Here is a 12,771-nt window from a genome sequence, read left to right as displayed (position 1 = left end):
AATTTTTTTATTTTTTTGATATATATTTGAATTTGTAGGTAAGGAGGATTTGTTTAGGATTTTTTAGTATTATTTGTGTTTTGTAGAAATAGGGGGGGGAGTTGAGTGAAGTGGAGGGATGTTGGAGGGGTATTTTGAGTGTTTATGGAAGTTTTTTGTATGTTTGTTTGGGCTTTTGGGTTTTATAGGTAATGTAATTTAGGAATAGAAAACTTCGAGATACTCGCCGAGGGAAGGTCGGACACTGTCGGACCCGACGGCTTTCCCCCATAATTCGACCACGCTGAACACGATGGTGTGTGGCTCGTATTTTTCTGACTTACCGTTCTTGAGATACAGCCGATTTCGCCCTTCTTTTCGAGGCCACGCCCCCTTATCTTGAGAAAGTTGGGTCGGACTCGGTATCGTTGGAAAGCTTAGGTCCTCAGCTATCCACACACGTTGGTTTCACGAGTCTAGCACTTTCCTGCCCAGAGTTAGGAACTTATCATCCCTTGATTCACTTAGCCTATTTCTTAATTACACCTGGACATGTCATTTTTACTAACCTTAATCAGTCCAAAGTTCTTGCTGGATCGTCTGCTGCATGCTGGACACTCAGTGGCGCCACCTGTGCCCAAAAAAAAAAATGGGGCACAGCCAAAGAGTCCAAATACTTCCCTCTTTTCACTCAACTGCAAAAAACTACTAGCGGAAATATAGAAAGTGACGTCGGACTTTGTTTTTCTGGATAGCTGAGGTCCGTAGCTTTCCGTAGAACTTTTCCCCACGTCTCTAGCACATTCCTAGCCAGAGATATGAGCCTGGGAGCATGTGGAGGCCAATTTTGGCCCACTTTGGCCCGCCTAGGTGCGTTTTCGGCCATAACTCGCCGAGGGAAGGTCGGACACTGTCGGACCCGACGGCTTTCCCCCATAATTCGACCACGCTGAACACGATGGTGTGTGGCTCGTATTTTTCTGACTTACCGTTCTTGAGATACAGCCGATTTCGCCCTTCTTTTCGAGGCCAACGCCCCCTTATTTTGAGAAAGTTGGGTCGGACTCGGTATCGTTGGAAAGCTTAGGTCCTCAGCTATCCACACACGTTGGTTTCACGAGTCTAGCACTTTCCTGCCCAGAGTTAGGAACTTATCATCCCTTGATTCACTTAGCCTATTTCTTAATTACACCTGGACATGTCATTTTTACTAACCTTAACCAGTCCAAAGTTCTTGCTGGATCGTCTGCTGCATGCTGGACACTCAGTGGCGCCACCTGTGCCCAAAAAAAAAAATGGGGCACAGCCAAAGAGTCCAAATACTTCCCTCTTTTCACTCAACTGCAAAAAACTACTAGCGGAAATATAGAAAGTGACGTCGGACTTGTTTTTCTGGATAGCTGAGGTCCGTAGCTTTCCGTAGAACTTTTCCCCACGTCTCTAGCACATTCCTAGCCAGAGATATGAGCCTGGGAGCATGTGGAGGCCAATTTTGGCCCACTTTGGCCCGCCTAGGTGCGTTTTCGGCCATAACTCGCCGAGGGAAGGTCGGACACTGTCGGACCCGACGGCTTTCCCCCATAATTCGACCACGCTGAACACGATGGTGTGTGGCTCGTATTTTTCTGACTTACCGTTCTTGAGATACAGCCGATTTCGCCCTTCTTTTCGAGGCCACGCCCCCTTATTTTGAGAAAGTTGGGTCGGACTCGGTATCGTTGGAAAGCTTAGGTCCTCAGCTATCCACACACGTTGGTTTCACGAGTCTAGCACTTTCCTGCCCAGAGTTAGGAACTTATCATCCCTTGATTCACTTAGCCTATTTCTTAATTACACCTGGACATGTCATTTTTACTAACCTTAACCAGTCCAAAGTTCTTGCTGGATCGTCTGCTGCATGCTGGACACTCAGTGGCGCCACCTGTGCCCAAAAAAAAAAATGGGGCACAGCCAAAGAGTCCAAATACTTCCCTCTTTTCACTCAACTGCAAAAAACTACTAGCGGAAATATAGAAAGTGACGTCGGACTTTGTTTTTCTGGATAGCTGAGGTCCGTAGCTTTCCGTAGAACTTTTCCCCACGTCTCTAGCACATTCCTAGCCAGAGATATGAGCCTGGGAGCATGTGGAGGCCAATTTTGGCCCACTTTGGCCCGCCTAGGTGCGTTTTCGGCCATAACTCGCCGAGGGAAGGTCGGACACTGTCGGACCCGACGGCTTTCCCCCATAATTCGACCACGCTGAACACGATGGTGTGTGGCTCGTATTTTTCTGACTTACCGTTCTTGAGATACAGCCGATTTCGCCCTTCTTTTCGAGGCCACGCCCCCTTATTTTGAGAAAGTTGGGTCGGACTCGGTATCGTTGGAAAGCTTAGGTCCTCAGCTATCCACACACGTTGGTTTCACGAGTCTAGCACTTTCCTGCCCAGAGTTAGGAACTTATCATCCCTTGATTCACTTAGCCTATTTCTTAATTACACCTGGACATGTCATTTTTACTAACCTTAACCAGTCCAAAGTTCTTGCTGGATCGTCTGCTGCATGCTGGACACTCAGTGGCGCCACCTGTGCCCAAAAAAAAAAATGGGGCACAGCCAAAGAGTCCAAATACTTCCCTCTTTTCACTCAACTGCAAAAAACTACTAGCGGAAATATAGAAAGTGACGTCGGACTTTGTTTTTCTGGATAGCTGAGGTCCGTAGCTTTCCGTAGAACTTTTCCCCACGTCTCTAGCACATTCCTAGCCAGAGATATGAGCCTGGGAGCATGTGGAGGCCAATTTTGGCCCACTTTGGCCCGCCTAGGTGCGTTTTCGGCCATAACTCGCCGAGGGAAGGTCGGACACTGTCGGACCCGACGGCTTTCCCCCATAATTCGACCACGCTGAACACGATGGTGTGTGGCTCGTATTTTTCTGACTTACCGTTCTTGAGATACAGCCGATTTCGCCCTTCTTTTTGAGGCCACGCCCCCTTATTTTGAGAAAGTTGGGTCGGACTCGGTATCGTTGGAAAGCTTAGGTCCTCAGCTATCCACACACGTTGGTTTCACGAGTCTAGCACTTTCCTGCCCAGAGTTAGGAACTTATCATCCCTTGATTCACTTAGCCTATTTCTTACTTAGACCTGGACATGTCATTTTTACTAACCTTAACCAGTCCAAAGTTCTTGCTGGATCGTCTGCTGCATGCTGGACACTCAGTGGCGCCACCTGTGCCCAAAAAAAAAATGGGGCACAGCCAAAGAGTCCAAATACTTCCCTCTTTTCACTCAACTGCAAAAAACTACTAGCGGAAATATAGAAAGTGACGTCGGACTTTGTTTTTCTGGATAGCTGAGGTCCGTAGCTTTCCGTAGAACTTTTCCCCACGTCTCTAGCACATTCCTAGCCAGAGATATGAGCCTGGGAGCATGTGGAGGCCAATTTTGGCCCACTTTGGCCCGCCTAGGTGCGTTTTCGGCCATAAACTCGCCGAGGGAAGGTCGGACACTGTCGGACCCGACGGCTTTCCCCCATAATTCGACCACGCTGAACACGATGGTGTGTGGCTCGTATTTTTCTGACTTACCGTTCTTGAGATACAGCCGATTTCGCCCTTCTTTTCGAGGCCACGCCCCCTTATTTTGAGAAAGTTGGGTCGGACTCGGTATCGTTGGAAAGCTTAGGTCCTCAGCTATCCACACACGTTGGTTTCACGAGTCTAGCACTTTCCTGCCCAGAGTTAGGAACTTATCATCCCTTGATTCACTTAGCCTATTTCTTAATTACACCTGGACATGTCATTTTTACTAACCTTAACCAGTCCAAAGTTCTTGCTGGATCGTCTGCTGCATGCTGGACACTCAGTGGCGCCACCTGTGCCCAAAAAAAAAAATGGGGCACAGCCAAAGAGTCCAAATACTTCCCTCTTTTCACTCAACTGCAAAAAACTACTAGCGGAAATATAGAAAGTGACGTCGGACTTTGTTTTTCTGGATAGCTGAGGTCCGTAGCTTTCCGTAGAACTTTTCCCCACGTCTCTAGCACATTCCTAGCCAGAGATATGAGCCTGGGAGCATGTGGAGGCCAATTTTGGCCCACTTTGGCCCGCCTAGGTGCGTTTTCGGCCATAACTCGCCGAGGGAAGGTCGGACACTGTCGGACCCGACGGCTTTCCCCCATAATTCGACCACGCTGAACACGATGGTGTGTGGCTCGTATTTTTCTGACTTACCGTTCTTGAGATACAGCCGATTTCGCCCTTCTTTTCGAGGCCACGCCCCCTTATTTTGAGAAAGTTGGGTCGGACTCGGTATCGTTGGAAAGCTTAGGTCCTCAGCTATCCACACACGTTGGTTTCACGAGTCTAGCACTTTCCTGCCCAGAGTTAGGAACTTATCATCCCTTGATTCACTTAGCCTATTTCTTACTTACACCTGGACATGTCATTTTTACTAACCTTAACCAGTCCAAAGTTCTTGCTGGATCGTCTGCTGCATGCTGGACACTCAGTGGCGCCACCTGTGCCCCAAAAAAAAAATGGGGCACAGCCAAAGAGTCCAAATACTTCCCTCTTTTCACTCAACTGCAAAAAACTACTAGCGGAAATATAGAAAGTGACGTCGGACTTTGTTTTTCTGGATAGCTGAGGTCCGTAGCTTTCCGTAGAACTTTTCCCCACGTCTCTAGCACATTCCTAGCCAGAGATATGAGCCTGGGAGCATGTGGAGGCCAATTTTGGCCCACTTTGGCCCGCCTAGGTGCGTTTTCGGCCATAACTCGCCGAGGGAAGGTCGGACACTGTCGGACCCGACGGCTTTCCCCCATAATTCGACCACGCTGAACACGATGGTGTGTGGCTCGTATTTTTCTGACTTACCGTTCTTGAGATACAGCCGATTTCGCCCTTCTTTTCGAGGCCACGCCCCCTTATTTTGAGAAAGTTGGGTCGGACTCGGTATCGTTGGAAAGCTTAGGTCCTCAGCTATCCACACACGTTGGTTTCACGAGTCTAGCACTTTCCTGCCCAGAGTTAGGAACTTATCATCCCTTGATTCACTTAGCCTATTTCTTAATTACACCTGGACATGTCATTTTTACTAACCTTAACCAGTCCAAAGTTCTTGCTGGATCGTCTGCTGCATGCTGGACACTCAGTGGCGCCACCTGTGCCCAAAAAAAAAAATGGGGCACAGCCAAAGAGTCCAAATACTTCCCTCTTTTCACTCAACTGCAAAAAACTACTAGCGGAAATATAGAAAGTGACGTCGGACTTTGTTTTTCTGGATAGCTGAGGTCCGTAGCTTTCCGTAGAACTTTTCCCCACGTCTCTAGCACATTCCTAGCCAGAGATATGAGCCTGGGAGCATGTGGAGGCCAATTTTGGCCCACTTTGGCCCGCCTAGGTGCGTTTTCGGCCATAACTCGCCGAGGGAAGGTCGGACACTGTCGGACCCGACGGCTTTCCCCCATAATTCGACCACGCTGAACACGATGGTGTGTGGCTCGTATTTTTCTGACTTACCGTTCTTGAGATACAGCCGATTTCGCCCTTCTTTTCGAGGCCACGCCCCCTTATTTTGAGAAAGTTGGGTCGGACTCGGTATCGTTGGAAAGCTTAGGTCCTCAGCTATCCACACACGTTGGTTTCACGAGTCTAGCACTTTCCTGCCCAGAGTTAGGAACTTATCATCCCTTGATTCACTTAGCCTATTTCTTAATTACACCTGGACATGTCATTTTTACTAACCTTAACCAGTCCAAAGTTCTTGCTGGATCGTCTGCTGCATGCTGGACACTCAGTGGCGCCACCTGTGCCCAAAAAAAAAAATGGGGCACAGCCAAAGAGTCCAAATACTTCCCTCTTTTCACTCAACTGCAAAAAACTACTAGCGGAAATATAGAAAGTGACGTCGGACTTTGTTTTTCTGGATAGCTGAGGTCCGTAGCTTTCCGTAGAACTTTTCCCCACGTCTCTAGCACATTCCTAGCCAGAGATATGAGCCTGGGAGCATGTGGAGGCCAATTTTGGCCCACTTTGGCCCGCCTAGGTGCGTTTTCGGCCATAACTCGCCGAGGGAAGGTCGGACACTGTCGGACCCGACGGCTTTCCCCCATAATTCGACCACGCTGAACACGATGGTGTGTGGCTCGTATTTTTCTGACTTACCGTTCTTGAGATACAGCCGATTTCGCCCTTCTTTTCGAGGCCACGCCCCTTATTTTGAGAAAGTTGGGTCGGACTCGGTATCGTTGGAAAGCTTAGGTCCTCAGCTATCCACACACGTTGGTTTCACGAGTCTAGCACTTTCCTGCCCAGAGTTAGGAACTTATCATCCCTTGATTCACTTAGCCTATTTCTTAATTACACCTGGACATGTCATTTTTACTAACCTTAACCAGTCCAAAGTTCTTGCTGGATCGTCTGCTGCATGCTGGACACTCAGTGGCGCCACCTGTGCCCAAAAAAAAAAATGGGGCACAGCCAAAGAGTCCAAATACTTCCCTCTTTTCACTCAACTGCAAAAAACTACTAGCGGAAATATAGAAAGTGACGTCGGACTTTGTTTTTCTGGATAGCTGAGGTCCGTAGCTTTCCGTAGAACTTTTCCCCACGTCTCTAGCACATTCCTAGCCAGAGATATGAGCCTGGGAGCATGTGGAGGCCAATTTTGGCCCACTTTGGCCCGCCTAGGTGCGTTTTCGGCCATAACTCGCCGAGGGAAGGTCGGACACTGTCGGACCCGACGGCTTTCCCCCATAATTCGACCACGCTGAACACGATGGTGTGTGGCTCGTATTTTTCTGACTTACCGTTCTTCGGCTTTCCCCCATAATTCGACCACGCTGAACACGATGGTGTGTGGCTCGTATTTTTCTGACTTACCGTTCTTGAGATACAGCCGATTTCGCCCTTCTTTTCGAGGCCACGCCCCCTTATTTTGAGAAAGTTGGGTCGGACTCGGTATCGTTGGAAAGCTTAGGTCCTCAGCTATCCACACACGTTGGTTTCACGAGTCTAGCACTTTCCTGCCCAGAGTTAGGAACTTATCATCCCTTGATTCACTTAGCCTATTTCTTAATTACACCTGGACATGTCATTTTTACTAACCTTAACCAGTCCAAAGTTCTTGCTGGATCGTCTGCTGCATGCTGGACACTCAGTGGCGCCACCTGTGCCCAAAAAAAAAATGGGGCACAGCCAAAGAGTCCAAATACTTCCCTCTTTTCACTCAACTGCAAAAAACTACTAGCGGAAATATAGAAAGTGACGTCGGACTTTGTTTTTTCTGGATAGCTGAGGTCCGTAGCTTTCCGTAGAACTTTTCCCCACGTCTCTAGCACATTCCTAGCCAGAGATATGAGCCTGGGAGCATGTGGAGGCCAATTTTGGCCCACTTTGGCCCGCCTAGGTGCGTTTTCGGCCATAACTCGCCGAGGGAAGGTCGGACACTGTCGGACCCGACGGCTTTCCCCCATAATTCGACCACGCTGAACACGATGGTGTGTGGCTCGTATTTTTCTGACTTACCGTTCTTGAGATACAGCCGATTTCGCCCTTCTTTTCGAGGCCACGCCCCCTTATTTTGAGAAAGTTGGGTCGGACTCGGTATCGTTGGAAAGCTTAGGTCCTCAGCTATCCACACACGTTGGTTTCACGAGTCTAGCACTTTCCTGCCCAGAGTTAGGGAAAACCGCACTTGCGGGGGGTGAGCGCATTGGGCTAGACCCCATTCACTTCATAACAGGTCACTCAACCATCACAGTGACTCTGAGCCACAATAATTACAGCCCAAATCCTGCATAGTTCTGCTTTAAATCCAATGTGATTTTTAAGCTCTGAAGCTTTGAAGTGGGCTCTTTTTCACAATGACATCCCAAACTAGAAAATTTCCTCTCGGGAAATTTTGAATGGGCCGCGGGGCTACTGCCGGTTTTGCCATCTCTGTCAACATGGGAATCAAACCCACGATCTTAAGCGCAAGACAGAGCTGATCAGACAGACACATGATCATCTTTCTATAAGCACTGATATGGAGGAGCTGTAATCACATTAGGTTAACTGTGTGTGTGTGTGTGTGTGTGTGTGTGTGTGTGTGTGTGTGTGTGTGTGTGTGTGTGTGTGTGTGTGTGTGTGTGTGTGTGTGTGTGTGTGTGTGTGTGTGTGTGTGACACCAACAAGGTTTAACTTTAAAAACCAGATGAAATCATGGTTTAAGTTTAAATTCTGTTGCACGTTAACTGTGTTTTAATCACATGAAGGTGTGTGTGTGTTTGTGTGTGTGTGTGTGTGTGTGTGTGTGTGTGTGTGTGACTGTAATCACATGAAGCTGGCTCTAGAGTCTGTGTGTGTGTGTGTGACTGACTTGACACATAGTTAGTTAGTAGCTGCATCCTGTGTCAGTCTGATTTAGCTGTGTCTGTGTTTATAAACATTTAAACGAGCGCCAGGTGGATTGTTTATGAAGTTAACGAGCTCTGGCCTGAGGATCAAAGAGGTTACCACGGCGATAGGGGCCCCCGCAGGCTGAGACAGACAGAAACGTGGAGAAAAAGGGCCATTTTCTGCCTCTGCACCGGTCTCACATTTAGGCTTAGCATGACAAAACGGTAACTCCTATCAGAACAAAACACAGATCAACGTTGCTCTAAGGACTTAATGAAAATTTCGGTACGATTTGGTGTTTCTACAGTAAATATTTTGGCGACGCTGGCAGTTTTAAAACATCAGGCCGTTCTGCTCCTCTCAGAAAATATTTGTATTGGACTCAATGAGGAGCAGAGACAGACGTGGCCGCACTCAGAGGCTGATTCTGTCAATTCTGTAAGTCTCTCTGATATTTTGAGCACATGACATGAGAGCTAACAAGTTTGTCTTACAAATTCTGAAAAAATTATGTCTGTAGAGTGTAAATTGTGGCCGTGCTGACAGTTTATCCAGAAAAAATACTGAATGTTTCTTCACTCTCTCCCACTCTAACCGATGATGTCACGCACTCTGACACGAACATTCCATGCAATACACACCCATTATAAACTCATAATTTCTCCAAAAATGATCATGGTCATTGATCAGGGATTGATCAAAAACTATATGACCTATCAAAACGTGGAGTAATACGACAATACACAAGACTTGTGTCTACTGTTTAAAGTTTAAATGGAGTCTCTAGGTGAAAGTATGCCTGAGCAGTAGACGTTTGTTAAACTCCAATGATTGGTCTTTTTCGCTCTTTTTTTTCCGCCCGTCCCATTGACTTACATGCAAAATTTACTCTTTACTCTTCGAGTTGCAGGACTAGTAGCGAATCGAAATCTGGCCGGAAGTGGAAAAATAACTAGAAAAAACATTTCCAAGAATGGAAATGGTGTGAATGCTTCCAGCAATGCTGAATGAGCTGAAGAAATTGTTGAAAGAAAGAAAGAAAGATTGAAACAAGAGAGAAAAAAGAAAAGGACAGAAAGAAAGAAAGAAAGAATCAAACAAACAAAGAAGTAAAAAGACAGAAATGGAGTGAGTGAAAGAAAGAAAGAAAGAAAGAAAGAAAGAAATAAAGAAAAAAGAAAGAAAGAAAGAAATGGAGTAAAAACAAAGGAAGAGAAAAGGAGTAGAAAGAAAGAAAGAAACAAACAAACAAAGAGGTAAAAAGACAGAAATGGAGTGAAAGAAAGAAAGAAAAAAGAAAGAAAGAAAGAAATGGAGTAAAAACAAAGGAAGAGAAAAGGAGTAGAAAGAAAGAAAGAAACAATCAAACAAACAAAGAGGTAAAAAGACAGAAATGGAGTGAAAGAAAGAAAGAAAGAAAGAAAGAAAGAAAGAAAGAAAGAAAGAAAGAAAGAAATGGAGTAAAAACAAAGGAAGAGAAAAGGAATAGAAAGAAAGAAAGAAACAATCAAACAAACAAAGAAGTAAAAAGACAGAAATGGAGTGAAAGAAAGAAAGAAGAAAAAGAGAGAGGGGGATGATAGATAGAAAGAGGTAGATGGATGGATGGATGGATGGATAGAGAGGGAAGGATAGAAAAAGTTACGTAAAATACAAATGAAGGAGTAGAAGAAAGAAAGAAAGAAAGAAAGAAAGAAAGAAAGAAAGAAAGAAAGAAAGGAAGGAAGAAAGAAAGAAAGAAAGAAAGAAAGAAAGAAAAAAAGGAGACAGAGGGGTTAAAAAATAGGGAGGGGTATAGATAGATAGATAGATAGATAGATAGATAGATAGATAGATAGATAGATAGATAGATAGATAGATAGATAGATAGATAGATAGATAGATAGATAGATAGATAGATAGGACACGTGTTAAAAGCTGCATCCTATGTCCTAGGCTCCACCTGTAATTGTACTACTATTAATAGAGTTGGAAAGACTAAACGTCTGAACTTAAATTCATGAGAAAAATACAAATTGTTGGAGATGTTTACATCAAAAGTATAAAATAATTGAGAGCCTGATGAATTTGAGCTGAAAACCTGTGTGTGTGTGTGTGTGTCTGGGTGTGTGAGTCTGGCGGTCTCTCTGTCTGTGTGTACATGTGCAGAAAGTAAAACTGTTGATAAGCGCCACAGAACTCCTCTCTCCCTAATGATCTGATTGATTACACCTGTGTGGCAGCCTGCCCTCAGAAGTTACCATGGCGACTACCATGCTTACGTTTTACTGTGTGGAACAGTGTTGTGTTTGTGTGTTTGTCTGTTTGTGTATGTGTGCATGTGTGACTGTGTGTGAGCGTCTGTGTGTGTCTGTCTGTGTGAGTGTGATGCCTGTGTTTGTGCGTGGACATCCTCTGTCAGTCTGGTTTATCATGTGTGTGTGTGGGGCTGTGTTTAAAAACATCTTAACGAGCGGCCAGGCTGCAGCTGCACTGTTTATAGACTTTGATAACGAGCTGGCCCCAACAGCTGGCCACTGCACACAGAGCAGAGCAGAGCAGAGAGATTTGAGCTCTGTGCAGCTTCCCAAAACAGCCCAGAAAAAGAGAACCGTACCTCTTATCAGAATGTGGTCTGACTACTGGGGCAAGGAGACCTTCCTGAGCGAGCCAATGTGCATTAAATGTTTGTAGGGCAAAAACTTTTCTTGCCGTCGCAAGGTAGAAAAGGGGGGCATTTCTGTTTTTCTAAAAAAATCTGCTCCTACTTTTATATTGAAGTGGATGAGCCACTGGAGCGGGTCTAGCTGGACAATTAGGCTCACTGAGACAATTGACCCTTTGTCAAGGCCCCGCCCCCCACGGTTACTGTTGCTAGGTTGGACAAACAATGGTCACGGAAGGGTTAACTCCCATTGGAAACCATTGAAAATTAGGCAGATTTAAATTGCTTGTAAGGAAAATTTGAATTAACTTATACATCAGAAAAATAGTGTCCATGATAGAGGACAGACGTGGCTCAATAGCGATTGAACGGGCATTACCTGACTTTTCCGAAAAATGGGGTAAAATCATTGTTTTGGTCACTCACTAGCTAGTAGCTAACGGCGCTAGCTAACGTTAGCTACAAGCTCATCTCCGCCGATCTCCCGTTTTTCCTCGTAAAACTTCACAAAGTTCAAAAGACATTAGCAGCGGTAATGTTACGTTTGCTAGATAACTTTGATGGTATTAGATCTTCTCTGTTTATGAACACGACCAGAGTGGACTGGAGAATGAATGAGCTTCAATAGCACTTCAGTAATACAGCCAGGGAAAAACAGGCTCACTTCTCATGAGGACTGCACACAACAACAAACAAAACTTTGCAGTTAACCCCTGACCTATGCCTACAGCTCCCCCTAGTGGACCACCCCCAAACCCTATTATTAAGCTCAACTAAATACATAACAGTAGGTTAAAGTAATACAGTAGCCTACATGTTTATTGATGTCTTAGGTTTGGGGAATGGGATAAAAATGACTCCATGAATACGTTCCAGATATCATGAGTTGCTACTGCAGGAACCCCAGGCATATTTTAACTATATTGAAAAATTATAAAGTAGTTTTTGCCGAAAAACTTGCTGTCTACCTATCTTGTTTCATAGGGTTTCATTCCAGGGTTGTCCAACCTTAGAATGTTGTGCAACATGTGACATGGGGAGGAGCGCTCTGATTGGTGGATCAGCAACCAATCAGAAGGCCAACAAAGGGTCAATTCTGTAAGTCTGTCTGCTGTTTTGAGCACATCAGATGAGACACGACAAGTGTGGCTACAAACCGGTGAGGAAATCATGTGTCTAGAGTTTAATTTGTGGCCGTGCTGGCAATTTATCCAGAAAAAATCCTGAATGTTTTTTCGATCCCTCTCACTCTAACGATGATGTCACTCACTCTAAGCCCTGCTCGTTAAGCGCAATACACAACCATTATAAAGTTGGATTTTGTCGAAAATTTTAATGATTTTAAAACAGCCAAATACCTAAAAACTGTTGAAGATATCAATAAGCTGAGTAATATGTGAATAGATTAAAAGTTTGTCTACAGTTTAAAAGTCAAATGGAGTCTGTGGGAGAAAGTATGCTGACGTTTTAGAGGTTCAAAGTAGTAAGAAAATTTTAAAAGTTTGAAGATGTTTTCAATGCATTCCTATGGGAAAAAATTAGCAGAAAAAGTTAAATATTTTAAAAAGTATAAATAGTTAAAAAGAGAAAAGTAATGCCGATAAAGTTCAAAAAAAGCTGCACGTTTTGATATATGAATTGTTGAAATCGCACAAAGTATGAAGGACTAGTTTAAAACCGTAGAAAGGTGGAAAGTAGTAAGAAGAAAAACTAGAAAAGGCATTTCCAAGAATGGAAATGGTGTGACTGCTGACAGCAGCTGAACGCTGTTGCAGAATTAGC

The sequence above is a fragment of the Trachurus japonicus genome, chromosome 13 (assembly GCF_045865225.1).
Source record: "Trachurus japonicus isolate A0001 chromosome 13, Traja_1.0".
In the NCBI taxonomy this organism is placed as follows: Eukaryota; Metazoa; Chordata; class Actinopteri; order Carangiformes; family Carangidae; genus Trachurus; species Trachurus japonicus.
This window is presented reverse-complemented; position numbering follows the sequence as displayed.